Source organism: Polypterus senegalus, chromosome 5 (genome assembly GCF_016835505.1).
Source record: "Polypterus senegalus isolate Bchr_013 chromosome 5, ASM1683550v1, whole genome shotgun sequence".
Classification (NCBI taxonomy): domain Eukaryota; kingdom Metazoa; phylum Chordata; class Cladistia; order Polypteriformes; family Polypteridae; genus Polypterus; species Polypterus senegalus.
The window spans coordinates 200,525,932-200,531,931 of NC_053158.1; the positions used below are offsets into that span (position 1 = coordinate 200,525,932).

The 6,000-nt window shown below is 42.7% G+C and overlaps 1 protein-coding gene across 1 annotated transcript in view; it reads right to left on the reverse strand.

Annotated features, from left to right (window-relative positions):
- fam49bb (family with sequence similarity 49 member Bb) overlaps window positions 1-5,631 on the reverse strand; it is a 148,070-nt gene extending 142,439 nt beyond the window's left edge. The window contains exon 1 of the mRNA XM_039753968.1: window positions 5,382-5,631. The gene's annotated coding sequence lies outside the window, so the exon portion shown is untranslated. The remainder of the gene's footprint in view (window positions 1-5,381) is intronic.
- Window positions 5,632-6,000: the final 369 nt, after the last annotated feature.

Here is a 6,000-nt window from a genome sequence, read left to right on the forward strand (position 1 = left end):
ATTTAACAAATGAGAGGAGACCATTCAGTCCATCAAGCTCATTTATTTATCTAATAGCTAAGCTGTCCTGAAATCTCCTCCAGTTCCCTCTTATAAGTTGTCAAGGTTTTTGCTTCAACTCCATGACTCGGCAAAGAACTGCTTCCCCGAATTCAGTCCTGCATGCATTTCCCTTTCATTTCTACTGGTGTCCTCGAGGTACATAATTGACTTTCAGGGTAAAAGAATTCTTTTGGATCTATTTTAACAATGCCTTTGAGGATTTTGAAGACCTAGATTCTAGTTTCCATAGTTTTGCACTGCCCAGAAGTAAGACATATTGGTGTATAATTACTAAAATCCATTTTGTCTCCCTTCTTGAAGACTGGAGTCGTATTTGCAACTTTCCAGTCCTCAGGTACTTCTAGAAAAAAGCAACTGCTTAAATATGCCAAGGGATTGCAGATGACCTCTTTCATTTCATTTGATAGAATTTGGAAAATCGCATCAGGTCTGGGGGTTTCATTAGTCTTCAACATACTGAGGGGCTTGAAGCACACCTGACTCTCTTATTTTAAAACCTATGAACTTTGAGCTGTGTTTTTCTTCTGAATGAGGTATTCAACTTGTTTCTTCCTTTACAAATACCTGGGTGAGATATTTATTCAGTTCATTTGCTATCCCCTTCTCATTTTCAAATGACATCTCCCTTTTCATCCCTGAGGGTTCTTAAATTCTCCTTTGTCACAAACAAGGTTTTATCTATCTTTTTACTACTGTAGTACTCAAAGCAAATTGCTTGCTTTTTAATTAAAGAAAAAAAAATTCTTGCTGTTGAAGATAAAGTGTAACCAAAATAAGCAGGGCAAGGTCGAAACCAGAAAGTCAAAACACACTGTCATCAAGGCCAAACAAAATCCTAAATTGAATTCAAAAAGTAAAGTTCTTGTGTCAAGAAACACCAACCAATAATAATCTCAGGCACCAGAGGCCTCATTTGTGCATGAAAATATGCATATGCCCAAAAAATATTGAATTGGTAAAACCTGATGTATGCATAGTTCGATGCAATTTACTGTTTATAAATCACAATCACTTTGTACATATGCGTACATGACCTCTCCTTGAAAGCTGCCCTGAAACATACATGTTTGGAGTATGCTAATCAGCCTCATACATATGCAGTCATGATGCTGCAGAACTTCATGGGCTGGTAGAGGAGCCTCCTCCTGAGAACCCACCCTTTGCATTCAAGAGTATCTGGCTGTGCGCAAGATCATGTGTGGCATTACAGCACCTCTCCTTTCTGCTCTGGGGATCTGGGAAAAGTGTAAGGCACCACTGTCCAAGAACGCATTCGCTATGACCTGGCACATGTAATGATGTAATTGCTGTTACAATGGTGAGTTCAGGCCATGTGAAACACTGTGGGTTGAGCCACTTACCTTACCAACAATCCAGCCACCATGTACAGCTCCATCATGTCTGCCAAAGCTACTTTACCCCAAAATGTATGAATTACAAACTGACCCAGGCCACTAAGGAATGACGTTTGCCAGACACATCTTGGATGACTTGTACAATAACGAAATGTCACTGCTCACGGTTAACAAAAGCAGCCTTATTCTCACTAGGTGCCTTTATTGTAATACGAGTGCTTTTTCGTAGGAAGGCATTGTGATATGTTGGAAAGGGCATTAGACATTAAATGCCAAGGCTGCCGATTTCATTCTCACTGCTGAATCACTGCCCATATCTACACTGCCAACCTCCTGAAAGTGAATTTCTGTCTAATTGATATTGGCTACTAGAGTTTTATAATTTTAGTTTTGTAACTTGCTTGTCTTTTGCTCTGAGTTCTTCACTTGCAATGATCACTTTTGTCACCTTGATCCAAAACAGTCCCCCAGACTGATGTTTGCTTGATTATGTTTATTTTGTAAGTCATTCTGGATTAAAGTATCTGCTAAGCAAATAAATGGAAATGTAAAAACAACAAAAATAAAAAGAATAACACATGAACAATTCCCTAAAATGCACGCTAATACATTTGTCACACAGTGTATCCTGAGAGAAAACACAAGCTAACATTTTTACATCTGCTCTGCACTTGTAAAGTGTCAATGGTTTGCTCTATAAAGCTGCTATAACAATAATAATAATAATAAATTTTATTTATATAGTATCTTTCCCATGCTCAAAATGCTTCACAGAAATTCATAATAAAAGAACAGGCCATTTAAAACATTGGATACCATTACTAACATTTGCATAAAACACTAAAGAAAAATAAATACTGGAAACACAAAGCTTTGAATTAGAATAAGAGATGTCACTCATGGGCATATGGGGGTCCCCCCAATGAGCTTGACTGAGGTAAGCAGTACCATGCTCGGGAAGGAGGGGGTGCTGTCGCTAATTGTATCCTCTCTTTTCTCCACAGCCCACACAGGACACCTAGTGAGGGCACTCCTGCCCAGCCCCGATGTCTGGAGCAAGCAATTGTTTATTTTCCATATAAAGTGGTGGCCTGGGAAGGTGGCATCTGACTGCAGTCCAGGATATTAGTCCATTAAGAGCTACAGAACAAGGAACCGAAAGACTCACTGAAAGCACACATGGCTGATACTGATATTGGTGTCTTTTGAGTTGAGCATTATGCACCCTTTTGTTTAACAATTAAAAGGGGTTACCAGGGTGTCACCCTAACATTTCTTCCTGCTCCTGTTTCCTTGCTGCTGGTCACAGAGACAATAAACTAGAACCAAAATACAAAAATGCAACTAATATAAGAAAACCCTGAAAAAGTAACATACTGTAGTTTGTAAAACAAACTCAAATAATCTTGAGCATCTGGACTAAGAGTGTAAACTAAAAGAAGGGTCAGAATGAAGGGGAAGTCACAGCCCTTCCTGAACAGGTGAGTCTTGTTTTTTTCTTTTTTTTAATGAATTGAGTTGGCTGATCTCATTAATTTTAGGAGGGAACAGAAGTACAAAGGGGAAGAGAAAGCAAGGAAGGCCAAAGTGGAGGCGGAGGAATAAAGTAAAAGAAAATCTGAAGGAAAAGAGCTTGACTGAGGCGGACATACAGGGCTGAGCTGTACAGAGAAGGTTGATCAAGCACATTGATCCCACAAAGAAGTGGGAAAAGATAAAGAGGAAGATATTCTAAAGCCTGGGTGCTATACAGCTTAGGCCTCTGTCAGCCACAGAGCACAGATTAGTCTGAGGCACAATGAGAAGGCCAGAATCAGTGGACCTTAATGGGCAAACAGAAGTGTAGTGATGGCGAAGGTTACTATTGTAGTCTGGTGCAAGGCCATGCAGAGGTTTATAGATCATTAATAGATTTTTTCATTTAATCCAATAAAACACATGGAGCCAGTGAAGGGAGATTAGGATGGCTATGATGTGCTCGCTGTTGTGGGTTTTTTGGAAGGACTCCTGCTGCAGAGTTTTGAATTAACTGCAGGTGTGATAACATATTAGGAGGGAGTTACAGTAGGCGTTGTGGGTTGTAATAAAAGCATGGACAAGTTTCTCAGCATTGGAAAAGCAAAGGAGGAATATGTTACTTCCACCTTCAGAAGAATGTTTCTTAATGTGATTTACAGATATAGGCAGAATAAAAAAGGGAGGAATCAAAAATGACACCAAGATTCCTAGAAGAATGTGGGCTATGTGGAATTCATCCAACAACAACATTCCAATCCATCCATTTTCAATTCCACTAAAACCATTCAGGGTCATGGTAGGCTGGTACCACTCCTAGCACTAGCTACACTGAATCTCGATATGTCAGGAAAGCCGTGTGTGGATTACATCTTAAGAGAAACTGGGTTGTGCAGCAAGACAACAACCCCAAACACACGTCTTTCTACCAAAGAGTGGCTGAAGAAGTCGTCCTGACCTTAAGCCAACAGAAATATTGCAGAAGGACCTGAAGTGTGCAGTTCATTTGAGAAAACTCCACAAAATCCCAGAGTTGAGGCAATTCTGAATGGAGGAATGGACTAAAATTCATCCAAGCAGACATGCAGGACTGATTAAGAACTACTGGAAACTTTTAGATGCAGTTATTGCTACAAAAGGGGGTTACACCAAATACTAAAAGCAAAGGCTCACATACTTCTGCCACTCAAGGATATGTAAAACCTGGCTATTTTCCGCAATAAATAAATGACCGAGTATGATATTTTTGCTCATTTGTTAGTTGGGTTCTTCATATCTCTTTTGAGGACTTGTGTGAAAATCTGATGATGTTTTAAGTCATATTTATGTAGGAATATAGAACATTCTGAGAGGTTCACTAACTTTCAAGCATCTGTAGGTACAGATTCACAGATTTCTCCATACTAAAGATTTTAACTTAATATGTGCCACTACAGGGAGCGAATGTAGTGATTGGAAAAGAGAAGCCACCTCAGCTAGTTGAACAACAGATGCACCACTGCATTTTCAATCATCTGCAGGGTCTTGGTGTCACATGCTGATATCCCTGCCAGGGGAGTGTTTCAGTAGCACTACAGTGACAAGACCAAGAGTTGTGCTGTATACCCCGTCCGATACACTTTAATCTTGAAAATGTTGTATGGACTGAATCTGCATGACCATTCTATACGGAATTTATCCATCCATTTTCAATTCCACTTATACAGTTCAGTGCCATGGTAGGCTGTTGTCACTGCTCCTACCAGTTAAACTGAACCTTGATATTTTCTACTTGACATAGTACTCGATTACAAAAACTTTTAAGGATTTCTTATGACTCTTTCTTAGGATTGGGGGCACCTTCTCAGAAGGTAACCTGATCCGCTTATGGTACTGTCAGTACGTGTGTCTATTGATAAAAATGACAAGCACAAGTCAAATTAAACGGCAGACTAACCACTAAATGAAAGGGCTATTTTGAAAATGTCTGCAATTAGAAGCTCGTCTGAAATGTACACTAGCGGTAGGGCTGTCACGCGATTTTTAGACCGTCAGTTGTCTAGGATGGGGGCTTCATTTCAAACTGGAACCCCTCTGCGCAAAAGCAACATCTGTGCCCCGAGGTAACGCGCAGCCAGAGTGCCTCCTCCCACGCAGAAGACAGCGCGCCCGCGCCAACTCCAGCAGGATGCGCTCCGAATTCCGATTCGACGCTGAGGAAATTCCTTGCCTGTCCCTTCATTTACCGTTAAAGGGTAGTGCAGTCAGCGGACCCCCACTTTGGAGATGCACGAGACGAAGCGTGTTGCTTGAGGTGGCTGCGGAGTAATGCGCGTGCACAACTGCACCACCTCGGCTCATGCACGTACGTACGCGTGCGCCGACCGCCTTCCAGCTGAGACGCCCCCCCACCACCTCCCTTACCTGCCCCTCTTGCCGTTTTTTATTTTTTCCCTTCACGTAACTTACCTCGACGTTCACGACGACGACGACCGGGAGTTCTGTCTTCAGATCGATGGTGAAGGGGGAAGTCAACTGTGCGCGTGGTCGGGCTCCCGATGCGCTCTCGGCGGTTTCCGGGTTTTTGCGCGAATCGCCAACGTCATTGCTACAGGTTCAAACAAGAGCCCAGCCGGCGAGCCGCAGAATAACTATAAAAGGAAGCGAGCTGTGCGCGTGAACAAAGAGGAAAAGGTGTCATCACCTCGTAGCGGCAGTACTGCCGAGCAGAGAAATGAGGAACCTGTGCCTGGGTGGGATGTCCGCTGAGCGGAGACTGCTCGAAACCGATAGCAGACTCGAGAACGAGGCGTCCCCAGGGCGGGCGAAGCCGCTAAGCAGCAAGTTGTCCATTTCGAAAAAGCGCACCCTCGGGTCACAAAGTGCACACGTGTGTTGTGTAAAGAAACGTGGAGGCTTACTGCGCGCTTGCTCCGTCAGATATTTGGCAAGGGGCCTGTTGAAACTGAGGCGGTACGGGGAAACCGGCAGCTGTTTTATAAGAACTTGTATGGGACACCGCTGTCACTTGCCTGCCGGGCGGACCGAGTCCTGTTTAACCAAAGGGGTCCGACTATCTGATGCAACT